The following is a 21,490-nucleotide window of genomic DNA, read 5'->3' as shown; positions in this document are numbered from 1 at the left end:
TCGCCAATCCCGGGATCAAAATTTTGGATTGAGATTTGAGGACGCGTCCTTGTCGGATGATAAGAGTTAATTTGTATCAATTATTTATTTGTATAATGTATGCAATAGAGATTATAATTTTCACAATATCCATTCATAAAAAGTATTTCAGAGCTATGTATTATTCGAATTACTCACCTATTTCTTTGAATTGTAACAAATAATAAAGCTTTAAACATTTCATTCATATTTATTGCAAATTTCCAATTATTACTTATCTTATCAGTCATTTAACTAAGTTTAGTTAATTTCACAATAATTGATTAGAAATTGCGGGCTCCAATTTAGTACATAGGTATGTATGACATCGGCGCACGAACGGAAAGGAGTGATGTCAAGAGTCTTGTCAAGAGAATCGGCGTTTCTTTGGTGGATAATAATTTATCAATTGTAATTACTAATTAGTAATTACATACCAAACGATAAACGCATTGTATAAAATAACTTACTTGAAATTGACACAGATGGTATGGTGACAAATAACAATTTTACCAAGAAAATTATATTAAATAAATGAGTAACAATATCAGCCTAGGAAGTTGCAAACATTCGCGTCTAGATCGTGTTCGAAATGAAAACATTCAATGTCCATTAATGCATTAAAATTCTTTTAAATGCCTATCAACAGGAATGTCCAAGCGAACGAAACGTGATAGGATTATTAAAAAAAAACAAGATGGACACTTACGACTGCATAATTTTCATACTGGTACCTATGTAGCAAGGGTGTACCTACTGTACATAATCGTGTAAGACAATCAGCTGTTGAACTTTGCGATGAGTTGCGTACCGGTTGTTATAATCAGAATGAAATAGAATTATAAAGATATGTTTACATTAATTTGGTCCCCTTTGATCATACAAAACATCCAGTATACAAAAAATAGTCATCAATCCCAAATGCTACAAAAAACAATGAGATCAATTGACAGGCAAGTAACTACTAATGGACGTAAAGTCTAAACCAGCGATGAACAACCCGCGGCACGTGGGCGGCAGGCGGCTAAATATTGGTATCTGATAATATGTAACTATTAAATTAAAAATAATTAAAACGAATGTCTAGTGTAGCACCTATAATATTATTTAATTAAATATATCATTATTTTTCAACACTTGCATCAAATAGATTGTGTATCACTGATCTAAACCATTAAATAACATAACTTGTAAACGACAATTCTCATAAATATCTGAAACACTGTTGCCAACTTGGCGTTTTTCTTGCCAGATATAGCATTTTAATAGACATCGAGGTTGCAAAATACGGATCTAGGACGATTTGGCACCGGACAACTGGACGCCACGGAATTCGAAAATAAATAGACGTTAGGTACTTATAGGTACTTTAAAAAAATATTCAATATTATTATTTATACATCAATGATTATATTATGATTTAATAGTTGGTAAGAATGTAAATATGCAGACATAAACAATGATTTAATCGTGCATATGTTTAAGTTCCAACGAAAAAGGAGTTTTTTATTTAATATAAAGCCTTAGGCATGGTAATTCTCAATCCGCGATTAAGAATACATTATGTTAAGAGTAAAATGAATTCAAACTACTAAGTAGTAGATCGAAACTGATTAAAATACCTCGTCTACACGTGTCTACGACAGTGCGGCGTCCAATTGTCCGGAGGTCAGTCGTCCCGTTCCCCAAAATACGTCTCTGGGGCACAGCGTTAAATCTACCGTTTCACCACACCACAAATAGCCTTAAATTTCTCAGAAAAGAGATAGAATTATATGATTAAATTAATTAATTACGAAGCAATAAATGCATTTTTATCTGTGTTAATAACGTTCATAAATATGATACTTATACTTTTTGGGGTAATATTATTTTCTATGCGTTTCTGTTGACAAACGAACTCTACCTAGATTGCACTGAGGGGTTGCATATTACAAATATGCGTCCATGTATAACACCTATTCTACTAACGTGTCCACTATAATATTTCGATTCTCTATGGGTGTACTATATACATTTATGTACACACTGTAGTGTAGCAACATGTAAAAGCGCGATAAAAAAGGCATTAGGCAAAGGCAAGGTCTACATTGGCAACAATTTGCTGGCAACCTCATTAAATTTTACGATAATTATCATTACATTAAATAGTGATTAACAGGTCCGCAGTGAATGAGTAATACTTTGTGGCCACCCTTGGCACCTTTAATTAATTCATTGTTATGCCTGGTCCACACTGGCAACATGTCGCCGGCAACCTCGTTAAATTTTACGATAAGTATGATAATTATCGTAATACTTCTTAAGCAATTATGATAATTATCGTAAAATTTAATGAGGTTGCCGGCGACATGTTGCCAGTGTGGACCCGGCATTACACAGAACATGATATAACAATATAACACTGGATATAGAGCAAAAAAATATTAAATACTTATTCTTATATTACCCACTGTCCATTATAATTAATAATATCGCACTATCAACACAATAATTACCAGAGCAAAACAAATATTAAAAATACACTGCAAACTGGCGACATTAGCCGAATGATTAATTTTATTTAATATTATTCGGTTATCACTAGTGAACTCAGTGAATCACTTCAAATGATTAGGAACATATTACTATATAAATACTGTAAAATGATTAATAATAAAATAACATAACATTTTTTGTATGAGCAGCTACACACTTATCAGTGCAACAACCAACTGAGTTCACATGCTTATTAAAATACATTTAATTTAATACTGATTTTTTTATTTTTGCGATTTTTTTTATTTACTTACAGTTTACAGTGTTTACACCGATAAGAAACATAAAATTTTGATATAAATGAACGACGTTGTAAGATTGAATAAAATACTTAACAAATTAAACGTTTAACTTACCAGCTTACAAAAAATAATAATAGGGTAATAAATAACTAATAATATACCAGAATAAGTTACAATTTAATGTACAACGAATTAATGCGAAATATGAATTAGATAAACGTAAATCTAGAAGAATGAGGACTATACACACTTGGAGGATACTACAGATGCCTATAATTTCAAGAGCTAGGGGCGGACGTTTGTATGAAATTCTGGTAAGCACCCCTTTCCAAAAGTCTGGTAGCACTAATTGACTGCATAAATTTTGCTGCCTACACTGTGTCGTTGACGTGAAAGCGTTCTGTGGAGCTAGAGTGTACGCTTCATAACTTTGCACTCCGGCTCTAGGATGAAAATGATGGAATGTAACTATTCTAAAAATATTTTTTGACATTATTTTCCATCTATTTCACCTCTATGATCTATTTATTTATTACAACATATATTAATACAAGAGTGAATATCATTTGATCTAATTGTATGCGAGGTAATCAGGCAAACAGACGTATCAGTATAGTAAAGAGTACAAAAAAGTGCAAAGTTATACTCTACCTATGTGATACTGTCATTAGGGATTGCAATACAGGTATCTCAGTATTTTTCGATACCGAAATACCGATTTTAAAAATCAGTGGAAACAAAATGTATTAACTAACAAAAAAGGTTCAACAGAACTGTAATTTTTTGTCGGATTACGCGATGTTTGGTTTACTTCCATTCGACGTGGAAGTGTAAAAAGTGCAATAAACGAATAAAACATTAGGTGGAATTATCAGTGGGGAACATACACAATATCTAAGAACATTTCATAATATAAATTTATTGAAAGATCATTCGAAGAAGAAAGTGCCAATCATTCAACTACCAAATATTTGTAAACATCAACATGTCTACCATCTCTTACCTTTACCTAATTTTAAAGGTTAAATATTAACATCTATGACATATTATAATATGTAGGTAGGTACCAGTACCAGTGGCGAAGGGTGGAGGTAGGCTGTTAAGATCAAGTCAAACGTATTTGTTTTCATTGAAATAAGACTACAATTTACATACGGTGTTGATTAGTTTTTAAAATACAATTAAACCATGAGAAACCAAGCCATAATAAATAATAGTCAAAAAATACTCGTCTATCTATAAAATATCTAAAATTATGCAATTAAATCATACATTTAAATTATAGATAGAATAATATTTTATATCTATTATAGTTTGGTTTAGGCAGGCATAATGAATTTATAAAAATGAACCAACAATATGTGTAATATGTATACTTCATCCAACGAAAAAAAATAATAATTATGAATGAGAAGTGTACACAATTTTGTCGTATTACCCAAAGTATTCAAAAACTATTATGGTTTAGATTAGGTGGGGTTTAATTGATTTTTAGAAACTGGTTCTATAAGTTTAGTAGTCGGTTAGTAGTTTCTATAGTTTTATATGCACTATTTATGGCGGATCTCGACAGCCTACCTCCACCCTTCGCTACTGGTAGGTACGTATTTAGACATGTTTTCTATGAAATAATAGTGTTTTAAAGATGTGTTTATATCTATATTTATTGGGGGATACTTCTATTTTTTTCATATATTTCACGAATACAATAGGAAATACCGGTATTGGTATTTTCATTGGGTATTGCAATCCGTAATTGGCATCACCAAGGAAAATGCAAGACTAGTAGGCATAACGACGCTTGTGAGGATCGTACCCGTATGAAATTGAAACTGGGAAACGTCACCTTTAAATGAAATATAATCAGTACCTAGTTACAGGGATGGAGAACCTTTTTATGTACGCGTGCCAAAAAATCCCAAATATTATTTTTCAACTGTCTGACGTGCTGTGCAGTTTTTAATGAGGAAAAAATAGTTTTTAAAAATCCTATTAAAAATGATGATACCACTCACAGAACATACCACACGTATAGCTTTATCACTTTTTTCAATTACGCCATACATTTCGGTCCACCAATTTTGAAACTGTCTGCCATAATTACTACTACCAGCTTCATTAAGTTTTTGTTTCTTATTTGGTGCAGTCATTTTTGTGGGTAGAAATGAAATTGTTTGTTAATGTATTAAATAGTTTGGTTGTTATCGCACAAATTGACACGAGCATTGCTCCGATCAGATGAGCATTCTCTCGCTACAGTGGTCTCAAGCATCGAAAAACGGTCAAAATTAGAGATTCGCGGCGCGGCATCCTCCACCGCCTGATGAGGTTAGTGTGATAATATTATATGTGATGCATAAAGTCTAAGGACAGACCTATGCAATTATACATTAAACGTAATCCTTATCCTTGAAGAGTAATTATTGCCTGCTATTTTGTATACATTGCGATCTATCATTTATTATTATTATAGGTATTTTTTTTCTCTTCAAACGCGTGACATGCAAAATCATCTCACGTGCCAAAGGTCCGCCATCCCCGAGTCCTAGTTGGTACATAGGTACTTACATATTATCATAAACAATGTAGGTATTTAAAGAAATGATATCGTAGATGCAATGTATAAATTTGTTGTGTGAAGTCGAAAAAAGCTGGTATAAAAAATGGAAAAAAAATACTTACAAATAACGGTGTGTTGTCTGCAAGATCACAGAATGCGTCAAATTACACTACGGAAGAGAGGGTCTTGTTATATAGTCCTGCGAAAATAAAAGAAAATCATATATTATTATAATATAGCTTCCAAAAGGACTAGTTCTACTGTTTAATATTGTAATATAATAATATATAGCATTTACAAACATATTTTATATAAAACGGTTGATGACAATGAATTGAAATTCCGCACAGAATTTTAATCCCGGAAATAGACAAAAACTAATGAAATTATACGGAAAATTTACTTTATAGTCTGGTACCGACCAATATATGATTTTATAGTACTTTATAAAAAAAAATACAGCATACGATTGACAATTAATCAGAATACCTATTAAGTATATTAATTACGGCGAAGGGAGATATTATTATAATGTAAACGAAATTTCGTACACATGTGAAAAATTCAACGCGTAGGTCCGCCCGCACTATTTTATCTGCAATCAGAAAGTACTTACGAATAGTTTTCACCAGCGAACTCAGAATCCATCAACGTAAAGAATACTATTTTTATGGTTACCAATGTAACACACAATAAAAACTGTGACATTTCTTTCAAGTTGGTACTGTGCATTTCCTCTAGTTATAGTTAAAACTATTTGGCTGTATCTTCAAAGTTTTCATTTTCATAATATTGATAAAACTACAACGCTTCAATTTACACTTTGTGGTTATCTTATGGTGCAATTTGAGAACCAACTGGTCAGTGTTATCTTCTTAAATTTAATATCGTTATCAATGGGTAGTTACTTAGTATTTTTTATGATCCCACAAAATAAACATACATACTTCAGTATAGTTGAGTCAACTTTTTTAGCAATACAATATGAAAGTACAGTAGCACCTCGATATAACGGACAAAATCCTGTCAATTGCCGGCCACAGACGGACAGTTCTCGTAACAGGTTGAACATGCCAGTTAATAACCATACAGTTATCTTTGGTAGATAATCTGCTGCGCCCATAAGGCCCCCATAGACGGACAGTTCTCGTAGCAGTTTGAACATGGCACAGACAATAACTGTTCAATAACTGTACGTTAGTGGACACACCACAGATCAGTTTAACTACCCCATTTAAATCTGTCGAACTGTCAACAGACGTGCCCATATACGTACAGTTATTGTCCGTGGCAGAGCAAGTGTCAAAAACTATGGAGGTTATGTTCGCGGAGATAATACACAGGGGTATTGTTTAAATTAGTTTTAGGTAGGGTATACTTGAACGATGATACACGAATAATTTAACTTTGAATTTATTATGGTTATAATTGTTTTTATTAGAAACAAATTGACATAAATACACACCTATGACGTTGGTAAAATGAATCATGATTTCGCTAGTGGATTGTGTATTTTATCGATTCACCGAAACAATATTATACACATTCGTGTAAATATAAAATATAATCTTTTCTTTTGAATAAATTATTCCCTTTAATGGACAGTATTAATTAAGTAAGAAAACGGTAATATTTATAAAGGTATTGATTTTATATACAATAAGCCACAAAATTATATTTACATCAATCATCAGTATAATAATTAATTACTATGATATTATTAAAATATATACTTAGATTTTATTTAGATTTAGCGACATTGTCATTCACAATTAGGTATATTAATTTATGTTGTGAACGTCTTAAATTAATAATTTGTAATATTCACTACATACAATAAATAAAATTAGTCTATATTTTCACAATAACTTAATATTTTTAATGCTCTCTAAAATTTTAACATTTATATTATATTGTATAAAATAATATGTTTACATAAATAACTATTACTTTGTTTTACTCTCGTAAACATAAATAAAATATAATATTTGCGATCTCCGCGTACATAATATTATTATATTTTTAATAATAAATGAATTTGTATTTTATAACAAGCAACACCAGCCGTAGTTGTATCGTGCGGTATATTCTACTTTACGTTACCGCCATCTAATGTCAGTCGAGAACTTTCGGCTAGTTGAAATTCCAACAGTTTTACAAAAACACGGGAGTGGGGGGTCGCTGGCAGTTTGAACATGGCACATATCTGAAAGGTCGAAAAGTGTCATAATGTGATAAAATACACAATCCACTAGCGAAATCATGATTTATTTTACCAACGTCATAGGTGTGTATTTATGTCAATTTGTTTCTAATAAAAACAATTATAACCATAATAAATTCAAAGTTAAGTTATTCGTGTATCATCGTTCAAGTATACCCTACCTAAAACTAATTTAAACAATACCCCTGTGTATTATCTCCGCGAACATAACCTCCATAGTTTTTGACACTTGCTCTGCCACGGACAATAACTGTACGTATATGGGCACGTCTGTTGACAGTTCGACAGATTTAAATGGGGTAGTTAAACTGATCTGTGGTGTGGCCACTAACGTACAGTTCTTGAACAGATTGTCTGTGCCATGTTCAACCTGTTACGAGAACTGTCCGTCTGTGGCCGCCTAATGTGAACATGATAAAAAAACATCCTGTGAATGCTATGCATGTTTAAATGCAAGTGTCACTGCTTGAAAAAATGTTCTGTGCATGATTATCATGGCATACCTCTCGCACGCGAATTCGATTCATAATGCCGACCTGGGGCCTTATGTTATAACTTGCGAATTGAAGTTGCCCGGTCGACATGACGTCATATGACAACATTGTGACGTACTACCGGAGTGATAATAGCATTCGAGAAATTAACGCTACTCAAACACTGGCGTTATCCATTGTCCCCATACACAAATAGGTGTTTCAGCATAATAATATATATGGTGAGCCGTGTGCGTTGGGCGGCCTGCCTCGACCGTGTATTGGCTTACGTCATGTCGTCGGGTGACACACGAGTCGATAGTTAGGAAATCGCAGGCCTGCTCGTAGACCAAACGTAGCACTACTTGCAACGCTAGCCGCTAATTCGCACAGCTGCACATCAGTATAATTTATTTACTCGAAGTGAATGGATGCATTTATTACCATTCAATACGTTTACAATGGTTAGAAGCAGATGAAGTTATGATCTTGAAAATGAAGGATGAAAGATAGTGGGGAAGAAGAAACAACACCCCCAAAAACAAAGTTATCAGTGATAACATCGCATCTCGTCGATCTAATAACATTTATTGACTATTCGTCAGATAACGAAATTCAACTATTATTACACGCATTTTCGAAATTTCGTAAAAAACAGCAGACTTCAAAACTGCAAACAAAACTTTATTCTTTTAACAAAACAAGAATACCAAAAGTAAATCCGTCGACATCGAACATTAACGTCACTCCACAATAGGTGTGTCTGGATATATTATCATCTGAAGACGAATAAAAAGGATTTTGTACGTGTTTTTATATAACAGACTTTCGGATTAAACGGACACCCCCTCACCCGCATTAGTCCGTTATATCGAGGTTCTACTGTATACACAGTGTTGCCAAACGTACAACAATCTTGATTCCGCACATAACTATTGTAAAATCGTTAGGTTGTACCTACTTTAATTATTGTACTATACAAGGCTGGCTTGTCGATTACTAGTTACTGGTAGTTCTACCTACATACTGTTTGCCACGGTATTCAACTAGAAATCACGATTCTGAAAGTAGTAAGGTAATATACCTAATGTTTCGAGACTTTCACGGTTGTTTGTTATCGTGATATATGTTTGGGTTGTCACCGTGAGATCTTCTCATTCTTTCCTCTTTCGTTAACAAATCTATCACGATACTATTCAGTATTCTTCGTCATATTATTGTTGTAGACCAGCGGTCCACATCCTTCCTCTACCCTACAGCGGGCCCGGGCAAACTACGGCCCGCCAAGTATTTCTAAGGCCCGCGAACTTTAATCGCATTTCGCAAAAGTTTACGTTTTTCTACATTTTAACGCCTTTTTACAAATAAAATTTAAATATACATGAATTCCATGGTCGAGAAAAAATCTGCAAATTTAACAACACTCTCAATTCGGTGAAATTCGAAAAACTTAAGATTATGTAGGGGAGAGTGGGTCACAACGAATCACGGGGTACAGTGGATTATTCACTATAACTCGTAATATAAATTTGTATTTTCTATGCTAGAAAAATGTTTTCATTATTTTTGGAAGGTCAAGAATAATGAAGACAGATTAATGTACATAAAATAACCGCCCACTCCACTTCTGCGCATCTATTCGATACACAAAACTGCTATCGGCGGATATCGAGGGTAGTTTATCATATTTATATATTGGGGTATTATAATTGTTACATAAAGTTAGTCGTCTAAACTGTCAAAACATTCTATCTCGCTCTAAAACTTAACACAGCCAAGAGAGGTGCTGTTAAAACATAGCACGTTTTGGCAGTTCAGACGATTAACTTATTGTAGCAATTGATCTCAATATATAAATATGATATACTACCCTCGATAGGCGCCGATAGCACCCTTTTGTATAGAATAGATGCGCTGACGTGCTTGACTTTGACCGTCATGTATTCTTTCCGAAGACAAAGACGTAGGTAGTTTTAAGTCCCAAAAACGACTAAATAAAGACAGTCTAAATAATCCAAGTCCATAATGTATGGTCCAATAAGTCGTATGAAACATTAAGTCATTTTACATGGAAATGATTGTGTATAACTGTATAATATTAAATATTTCACAATATTCTTATCTGCATCTGCAATCTCTTTGTCCCCACCGTCGGTTGATTATATCGTTTTACCTTTCATTGAATCAAAATATTGCATTGATATCGCGAACAAAAGCCAATAATCACACAATCACAATAATATATTTGTCGTGATATGGATCACTCAGAAAAGTCGGCGTTTTTCATACGGGCCAAATATTGCTAGCTACGCCACTGTGGTCACGTGACCCATATTTATATTTCGCAAACAAAAAAACCCGAAGTAACCTAATCCAGAGCATACAAACGTTTTCCATCGTGTTACAATTATTATAATATGTAAACATTGTAAACTGTACGAATTACATTTCGCAGTATGAAAGTTCACCGTGACGTGTCGTACCGAAAAGAGATGGCCGTATAACATTAATCGTGAGCATTGCAGACAACAATGTTCCAATTTTATTAGATTCATTTAATGTTATTTATTGATATCAAATATCTGATAATGACGCTGATTTTTATTAGTAGGGACCAGATATTCGATATATACCACTAGATACTTACGAGTACCTACTTGCTAATGTACTTTTGAATCATTCAAAATTTTATATAAACATATAGGTAAAATATGGTTTTATTTCTAATTTACTTATCGACCTATTTTCTTCTGTCTTTTTCTTATATTCCGGTGATTTTAATTAAGTGTTGTATAGACACGAATTTGATGATATATTATAAGGCCATCGGTTTCCGATACATCCAACGGTGAACTGTGATACCGTCTATTGCATACGTACACGTTTCCATTTACGTCGGAAAACAAAAATCCCAAGGCAATCAAACAATTTCAAATGTTCGTAAATATACGAAAACAATAATTTAATGTGAATGATATAACATATAACGTTGAACGTTCACCGAACCGGTGTATCCTAAATATCTGGAGTTAGCATAATAATTGAACATCATTACAGTAAATATATCTAAACTAAATTACATATTATATCATAATAATTATTATTATGAGTAAATTAAATAGGTAAAGAAAGTTAATAACAGTTCCACATTGCAAGTTACAATAATTTTGTTTTTGTTTGCAGCAATTTGAAGCCAACGTTCTCGTGTATGTATACCTATAGTAACAAAAATGACATTATTTAATAGCTTCCTAATGATAATAACAGTAATTGATTGTGAATGTGAAAGTATTATTGGGGTATTTTAATAATAGGAACATGTGCTGACTACAAAAGTAACAATCTGACAAAATCATGACATACTTGGTCATTACGGTGATCATAATAATAAAATAATATTCGTAGAAAAGAGGACAAAAAATCTATGTTTATGTAGTGCTCGAAGTGGACCGGAACGTACCGGAGCTGCGTTACGTCTTCGCGAATTATTATAAAAAAATAATTACATTGCTTTAAAAAAAGGTTAATAATAAATAAATTTGACATGACGTACACCCCCATAAGAATTTGTGTTTTTTTGTTGCAAAGATTTTTAGGTATTATTCATATTCAGTTTTTTTTTTTCATTAGGTGTTCTTCATAAACACAAAGTTTATTATATCAAGACGTGCTAATTAAAGCATTACCTACACTAGTAACAAATAATTAAATATTGTTATACTTACATGAATGCATGTTTAGTTAATATAAGTAGGTACTTAAATCTTAATAATAAAAATTGTGATTGATGTGAGTTTTGTACTCCATAGAATTTTGGTTTAGTATTTCAGGATTCGCTTTCCGACATCAGCAGCAATGTCTGATATTATTAATTTAACTAATTAATCGATCGTAAATAACACATTATTAATAAATAAAAGGCAGTAACGTCCCGCGGGGGTAGACAACTCATGCACTGCGTATATGTGGTGGATACAGGAATGAAAAATAAAAATACCATTTTTTAAGCATATATTGTATTTCGTAAAAAAAAAATAGTTTTTTTCGCTTGCGGCGCTGAAAAACGTTGCCTCTCCAAATCTTTAGTAGTCGTGTGTATCAGATGTCTAAAGAATGTTATTGCATTTTGCCGTCTAATGTAGGTATATAATATGTAAGGTACCTAAAACTTAATATTTTCGCAAAAATATCGAGCGTTCCGATTCGTAAACGTGTCCATTTCGAGCGCTGCCAGTTTATGTTACAATAATATCTATTTATATAATTCGAATTCTACATAGCGTGGTAAACTATAATAACATAGGTGTTGTATGCCCACACTCCAAAATCATCATTGTATTTAAAAAAATATATAATCTCCACTAGAAACTAGAGTCAATTTCGCATTTTGATAAACTTTACATTTTTATTGATATTTTAAAATTTAATTTAAAAAAATTGAAACCGTCGTTTTTGTTTCTAGAGCTCTCATAATATGAACACGTCATATTAGTCTTAATGAACTATTATTTTATTCAACGAATAATTTACACGATTTGAGAATGTAATATTCTTCATATTGAACACAGATAATTTTAAAACACCTCAGATATATACATAATAGAAAAATCTGTCCTGGCGGGTCTACTGGTCTTTTTGAACTATTGAAAATACCATTTTACTAAGGTGTTATCTACTGTAAACATAAACACTATGTTCCACATCAAAACACCGACACAAATACATTTTATTGGGCGGGATAAACGCTACAATGCGCACGAATTTTTTGGCAAAATTTCAAAATACCTATTACTAAATGGCTAAAAACGTTCAGTAATTCTTATTTCTGACTACTTATTCTAAAAGTGGGCACTTCTAAGATGTGCGTGTGTATATAAGTACATAACATTATATTATCGAGTCTATTTTCACAATCCGTACACGGCTGAATCTGCAATACCGGTGCATTGTACAGTCAAAACGAAACAATGATGCAGTTCGTCGATTGGATATGTACGTATGCGTACGCATACGCGGGCATCGGCTGCCAGCAATGACATTAATATGGACGAAGCATCTGGAAAAAAATGGCATAATCTGTTCTAACGCCATTACAATAAAGGTGATATTGCTATAACTCCCGATGCTTTTTGTCGGGTCTGCCGAATGGTTCGGTTCGGACGGTTTCGCTCAAATGAACATTGACACTAGAAACACTGTTCTAACGCCATTACAATAAAGGTGATATTGCTATAAATTCCTGATGCGTGATGTGATATCGCATAATGGAAATTGCGTGACGTCTACCTATAGGTACATGTGCGAATGTCGCTAAGAGTGAATTTACTTGCTAGCTACTGTATTGAGTACGTTGTCCATTAATAATGTCATTGGCTGCCAGACATTTATTACGGCTCCCCATACGCACGCACACTATCGACCGACCGCATTATTGTTTCGTTTTTAGTGTACATAATAATATGTCAGGCGCACTGTTCTATTACGTTCAAAACTTGAAGAAAACCAGCAACAACACAAACAATAACCGCTCCAAACCGGTTACATGTAAATTGTAAGTAAAACATTCCACCGTGAGCTTTCTATCGGAACAAATAATCGAGTATATCGGCTTTTTTCAAAATTTGTTTGCCGCTGGCTTCCTGTAGGTAGAGTGTAAACCGACAAGAACCGTGTTTTATTTAGACATGAATTTTATCAGTACTATACGATCCAAAGAGGTTGGACGGTCTTTACTATACGGCCATATATTTCCGATACAATACGTATAAGTTTCCGGACACAATGTAAAAAACGGTACGAATTTAATATAAATTGATAAAAATAAAATAACACGATGTACCACTTAGATTAAATAAAATAATAAATAGGAGATTTATTCAAAATAAATATTTGATAATTACGGTGGGTATTTCATCCATTAATGTTCAATTTGCTATTTAAATCTAAGTGGAACATCACTGATTAATTCAAATAAATATCACATCTCAACAACATCGGCAAAAATCTGTTGGACGAAAATTCCTTGAATACTTTTCTGCCATTTGCAAATGGCCTGATGGTTCTCGCTTTTATGTATTGATTTACTAATATTATTTTTTAAGTCTTGAAAACAATTAATTAGTGTATTTTGTTACCCACTAATTACAGATGATCTTTGCACTGGCTGCGAACGAAAAAAGCATGTCAGTCAACTTTTCTGTGTCAACAAATCATAAAAAATAAACGCAGAAATTAGCATAACAGGTGAGTAGAATAGGTAGGTAATACGTTAACAATATTTAGTAAAAAAAAATTGTAAATACATACGTCAGCAATTATTATGCACACTGACACAGAATATAGTTAGTTCTCGATTCTCGTGTCCGGAAATTTGTACGTATGTAGTCACCGTATCACACTTCACCGTGAAAGGTATCGGAAATACCTATATGGTCGTATAACATTATAGACCGTCCAATCTCTTTGGGTCGTATAGTACTGAGATAAAATTCATGTCTAAATAAAACACGGCTCTTGTCGGTTTATACTTTACAGGATGCCAGCGGCAAACAAATTTAGAAAATAACCGATATACCGGATTATTTGTTGGGTTCGGTTAGGTTTCATTCTTGAATGAACATTATTGTCTGCAATGCTCCACGAACAAAGCGTATTTTTTTTCATCTCGATGCTATAGAGATGACCGTATAGTATAAAGTCATTTATTTCCGACAAGGACGCTCATGGCGAACTGTGCTACGGTGAAATGTAATACGTATAATTTACATGTAACCCTCGATTCTATATTACCAAATCAATACATTATGTGATCGTGAAAACATTATTATGAAAAGAAGTAAATTTCGGTACTTAGATTATTTCAAATAGGTACCTACCGACTACTACTACATTTTTCAATATTGAAAAAACAACTAACTTAATAATAACTAACGAAAAGTCAACTAACTAAATAATTTTATTACCCTATCTGGCATTTTTGTGGATGACAGTTAGCAACACTGATTATCACGAATGTCATACTGACCTTGTCTGGCTCTGGTCTAATACGGTGCATTGCGTAATGCGCTTGCCTTCCACCCGAGAGTTCTGGGTTCGATTCCCGGCCAGGACACAGTATCTATGTGTTATTCTCAAAGCCTGGGTGTTTGTGATTGTTCAAAATTACTAACAACCACCTTGTACGAAAAAGCAAGGACATGGTTATTAATAATTATAAAAAAAAACATTGTAAGAAACGTTTAAAATCTAGACCCGTAAAACAATAGATATTGTAGAAGGAACTAGAACCAGTGTAGTGTGTACGAGCATACATATTATGTATTATTAAATTTTACTCTCGTGAAGAAATTCTTTGATTAGAGTGCCCTTCAAAACGAAATTTAGATGATAATAAGTAATTAATTAATAACAACTCTGCCAGCTGATACATTATCATATCGATAACGCGGGGTGGGTCATAACTTCCTCCAAGACTGATCCCTTAGCCTTGAATGCTGTATTTCGAAAACGTTACAAGTCACTATGTATTGTGTTTTAGTCAAAATAGATAAAAATATCCTATATAAAATTAAATACTTGGTGGAAAGTTTTTATGTGTAAACTAGGTACCTATATTATAATATATTATTATAGTAAGTATTGGCTGTTGTCTTCAAAAAACTACAAAATAATACCTTACATTTGTGTATTTAGGTAAGCACTTAATATGAAGATTTTTGCAACTTATGTCAATCTTTTTAAAAATGTGATTTAACGTTTTCGAAATACAGCATTCAATTAAACATTAAAAGATAGTCAATGGTAGCTCCATCCAGACAGCGAATTATTGGCCTGTCCCTTCTACGTCCTATTATGCCGGGTCCACATTGGCAACATGTCGCCGGCAACCTCGTTAAATTTTACGATAAGTGTGATAAGTATCGTAAAATTTCTTAAGCAATTATGATAATTATCGTAAAATTTAACGAGGTTGCCGGCGACATGTTGCCAGTGTGGACCCGGCATTAGATTGCACATTGTCGATCATATGGTGCACATTATCTAACCAGCAGTTACCAAATCTTAATGTTGATTGAGAGATTGCCTCATAATGACACAAATATCGATCGTACAATGTTTACTGACTGCTAACTAACCTAACCTAACCAGAAAATATTAATAATTGTCTATTTTTACTCGGCCCCTTAACGCTGGCTTCTGCAATCACTACGGCGCAAGGGTTGACAGGCATGCGGGGGTTCGAACGTATCGATTCCTCAGTGCGATTGTAGCAGCCATACGGTGGAATAGAGGATGTATAGGGGGAGTTGCTGCGATGCGTGGTCGTCGTGTGCGGACAGCTTAAACAGAATTAGTGTGTGTCTCTTCTTCAGAGGGCCAAAGACAGGGATGTTGTTAAATTAAACTATAATACTAAGTGGCGCAATCTGATAAATAGTGGCAGACTTGAGAAACGCACGTGACATTATATGTCAAAATAGACAAGACCCTGAATTTTGATTAAAATTCTAACGAAATATAAAACTACATTTACTTGAATCCTATGGCATGAACAGTATAGAATTATACTTGATTATTTTGTCATAATGTCGCTTAGGTACACTTTCTCAATCAATGCCACTGTTTAGTGGCGTCGCTAGTCACCTCTAGCCTAATGTTAAGCTGCAGTTAAATATGACTAAGCATCTAGGACTTTCTAGAATGCATGATATGTAATTCATTTTTATATGAAGCGGCTTTAAGAATAAAAAGTTTACTTTAGTAATATAATTTGGTACCAATAACTAGTAAAAAATAAATAAATACAAATATTCATATCGAAAAAGGTTATTCACCACTGAATAACAGACTAATCAAGTAATCAAACATGTTTAGGTACCATGTATGAATGCAGTAATGGACAATGTTAGTAGATACTTGAGAACTTTTAATTTCAAAATTAACAGACACACGTAATTATTGTAAACAGAATTCGACACCGGGGCGTTCAATTAACAAAGTGGACAGTAGGTTCATACTATAATACAGTGGTTTCCAAACTTTATGTAACTACGCCCCCCTTTGAAAAAAATCTAATCTTGGCAACTCCCCCCTCTAAATTCACAAAATAATACAGACACGTTTTCAAATGGTAAGAAAAAATTAGTCCAAAAAATGGAAAAAAACGTAATTAACAGAATAATAAGAGTTTACTGTGTATTATATTATTTTAATATGTTTATTGATTTTTAAAATAATTCGTTTTAAATGCGATGGCTGTGCTTGTTCATTTGCACAAAGATTATCAAAATTTGATGTTATTGAGGAGAGTGCTACTAAATGTTCATTTTAATGAAATATCGCATGAATTCTATCAATTTTTCCTTTTCAATAGTAAGTAGTCAATCCAAATTCATCATCTTGTTCACTGAAAAATTGATTCTGTCGTATGTCGTTTTATGAACTATGCACTTGCAAATTGAAAACCAGTGGTTACATTGTTCAATTTTTCTCCCCCCCCCCCCCCCTTTGCACTGGTCCGCGCCTCTCAGTTTGGAAATCGCTGCTATAATATAAGTCGTGTCCGGTAAATTATACGAAAAACTTGCACGGAGTACGATACGGCCGAAAACATTTGTTCCCATTACACCTAGGTTGCAGAATTCTACTGAGAACGAATGGCATATTCGACCTGCATTTCGCTGAGCAGTAATTAGTTGTATGAATTTTAAAACATTTATTTGAGATACAAAGCATATTTTAAAATAGTGATGCTCCAATTAAATTGAAGTATAAAATTTGACATTAATTCGTAACACATATTTTGATATTAATTACAGTAGATAATAACGAGTAACTGCTTAATTTGAAATCATTTACAATCAATGTTCCCTCTAATTTATATATTGTGTGTGCGATTCATAGACTTATCTGGGCAGTAAAATTTGTACAAAGAACGTACGTGCTCAAATATTCACTATTTTTGCACAGATAAATGAACTGTCAAATTATTATGCCACGAAAAAAGTGCAATAAAATGTTGGTCTATTTAAGAGCAAACTACAAACTTCTCACACTACCTTCTACAAAATTTCTGTGTGCCGAGGTTGAAAATATTTTTATAGGTGTGCGTACCAACCATTACGAATTACTAAAAGCACAGTTTAAAAAAATAATTGAGTGACTCCACACGCGACGGGAACAATAGTTAATTTATTGTAGTGAAAATTACCCATTTGAAATGTGTCATATGTATAATATGAAGAAAACCACAAGTTAAACATTAATTTTAAGAAAATTATAGAAATCCATGTATATTTTTAGTATGTTTGTACCAATGACGTGAGGTGTCTTTTGAGATCAATCATGCTCTTCAAAAGCATCTCCGTATATTGAAATAACAAGGGATATTTTGATATAACAATTTTCGTCACACCAGATATTCCAATTTTAATATAAGTACATTATTTCTACTAAATCTTGATGACAGATTTTCAAAACAATGTATGTAGTGGTTCTGTCATTAGTTCCTTATGAAACTATAAGTTGACAACGTTATCTAAAAATAATGGGAAACTGTGCGCTAAGTATGAAAAAGATACTATCAAATAGCAAGTCCCGCTCATTTGATCCCATAATAAGCAGTGTAGAGCAGCTAGCATGTTTCAATAGTATTTCTTGGTTTTATTGATATTACTTATACTATCATTATAAATATCTTGGAATAATTAACGCAAACGCCACATCCACAAATGTATTGACCGTACGCTACTGTTATGTATATACCTACTAGGAAATAGCTTTCTCACTTTGAAGAAATAATTACATTAATAATAATGTCCATCAATTATAATCAATTCATTGATTTAAGTTAGTAAGAGGAAAAGAAACATTCGTTTAGGCATCTTAAAATCAAAAACTTCCTCGCATAATATAGTATACGTTTTATAACTTTGCACTTTTTTGCACTTTTATTACAGTGATACGCCTATTTTCCTGATTACCTCGCATAAAATTAGAACAATTATTAATGATATTAATTTGTATTAATATATCTAGTAATAAATAAATAAATAAATAGATAATAATAAGTAAAAAAATATATTTTTAGAATATATTACGTAAGTACCTAACATCATTTTCATCCTAGCGCCGGAGTGAAAAGTTATGAAGCATACTCTACCTATCATTCATGATACTCTGATACCTACTATCTTTCGAGACGGATTTTGATTACACATTTCCAGTGGATTTTACACTACTTCCACTTCCGCTAAACAATTGTTGCGTCAAAAATGATCTTCGCATAGGTATAGGTACTTGTTTTTCCTTTGATCGCATTGTTTCTAAGATTGCTATAAATTTTGCATTCAATATGGTAATATATCATTAAATGCATATTAAATATACGTAGATTAATTTATTAGTAGTTGATACAAACACACATACTAATTCAACAACCTAGGGAACTAGTGCTGATTCAGTGGGAATACAATGAATGATACCTACATCCATGGTTAAGTTTACGATCAATACTTTTCCGGTGATTTTGGTTAGTCATTTTATACTCATACTCATACTGGAAACTCCAGAGGGTTGGGTTGCCAGTGTGGGTTATTTTCCTCCATAAAAAGGAAATATATTTTGCAATGTCTACTACACATTAGTATCTACCTAAAATATTAAATTTATCAACGATCTAATAAGCCAACCTGTAGCTATAAGCAACACTGGCAAATTTATATTGCAACCAGTAAAATATGTACCTATATAAAAAAAACAGAAACCAGTCAAGTAATAGTACAGTAGACTAAGCTTATTCCGTGATACTATGGTGTTTTAGAGTTTTCAATAGGAAAAATATAGTTTTTTGTACATCTTTAAAGTTAAGAAAATATATTATTGGCAAACATAAGAAATAAGTTTCAAACGTATTTAGCAAGAGTTATTGACATGTGAAAATAATGGCAAATATTGAGCTTACTCTGTGATATATGGTCCTAATTGCGTGATAGGAAATTTATATGAGTGAATACAAAAAACGTGAAAAAAATAATTGAATAACAATATTAAAATATATATTATCGAAACTCTAACGATGAAAATTATACTTTTTTTAAAATGTGAAAATAGTGAGTTTTTCATGAAAAACTCACTATTATCTGAATTATTTTTATTCATATTCTTTAATAAAAGCAATATTATTTAAGACTACTGTATATCCGGGCATTATTATACCGATTATTTAATTTGATATAATTTCTCATATTGTTGACGATTATTTAGTGGACGTTTTCGAGCATTTCGAGTATTTCGTTTCGTTACACAGTTATTGAGAATGGCTGTATGCACTTTAACAACGTCTCATTACTATTTGACGATTCTGCGGGTTTTTCGGGTTAGTCTGGGTCACTTCAGACTGACGTTTAGAAATCATTACAAAAACCATTATAATAAAGTTCTACCACATTAACACCAGTTTACTTAATATATTATTAGTATTATTACGTATTTATAAAGGTAAGTATTTACAATGGGTGATTTCACTGATAAATATTAATTCATGGAATGAGGGAAATCTTATTTCAAGGTATGGTAAGTTTGTTCAATATCACAGGCATGCGATAAAACGCCGGGAAAGTTGGCAATATTGCAGTGGCACACATAGCTAATTGAGGATTCCCCCAAATGAGTGCTGGCCATTGATTTTTATGCGGGCCACACCATCATTGGTGTTCTAAATTGCAAACACAACAAGCGACTGTTTAATTTTGATTTATTAAGGGGGGGATGCGAATGTCAATAGTCACTATCATTACACAAATGTTTCTCAAACTGGTAAATGTAAAGAAAATGAGTAGGTACGACTAGGGATGCCATATCCTCATAATACTCTTAGTCTTGTTTTATATATATATAATATCACTTGTGCAAACAGAATAGATAAGTATCTATTACAAAAATATTCACATCGATGTTTTCATGGTTTTTCCAAAAATCACACCGGAATTCATTATCATTTAGTTTATGAATCAGGGAAAAAACTATATTTAGTATATTATGTATGACATTTTTAAATGTAGATAAAACGCACATCCGTTAGTATAAGAACACAATACGCATAAAACTAAATATATTTGACATATTGTCATAAACTCATAACTCATAACGAGCCAATTGAAAATTCATTATTGATTTCAACTTTCGAATACCACTTTAGTATTCAATTGTCAATATTACTTTATTGAGGGTCTGAGGATTAAAATGACAATAAGTCCATGGGTAACCAAATTGAGAAAATCGACTTATAAATTATATAGAAATATTTTCAACATTATATAATAATAATGCCTAATTGTTGTATTATTGGCTGTTTAATTTCTCACCGTGACACGTCTTTTTATACACCCAGCAGATTGGCAAATAAATCTTCTAGTAGAAGCGCGAAGCTATCTTA

At 32.6% G+C, this 21,490-nt stretch overlaps 1 long non-coding RNA gene across 1 annotated transcript in view; it reads right to left on the bottom strand.

Annotated features, from left to right (window-relative positions):
* Positions 1 to 21,490, bottom strand: part of LOC147079073 (uncharacterized) — a 60,205-nt gene that overhangs the window by 15,527 nt on the left and 23,188 nt on the right. Inside the window, exon 2 of the long non-coding RNA XR_015071391.1 lies at positions 5,481 to 5,557. This is a non-coding gene — a long non-coding RNA (uncharacterized LOC147079073). The remainder of the gene's footprint in view (positions 1 to 5,480; positions 5,558 to 21,490) is intronic.

Source organism: Rhyacophila brunnea, unplaced genomic scaffold (assembly GCF_057557595.1).
Source record: "Rhyacophila brunnea isolate RB1 unplaced genomic scaffold, BYU_Rbru_1.0 scaffold_10, whole genome shotgun sequence".
Taxonomy (NCBI): domain Eukaryota; kingdom Metazoa; phylum Arthropoda; class Insecta; order Trichoptera; family Rhyacophilidae; genus Rhyacophila; species Rhyacophila brunnea.
The sequence above is the reverse complement of the archived record's forward strand: the minus strand, read 5'-3'. Positions and strand labels throughout refer to the sequence as shown.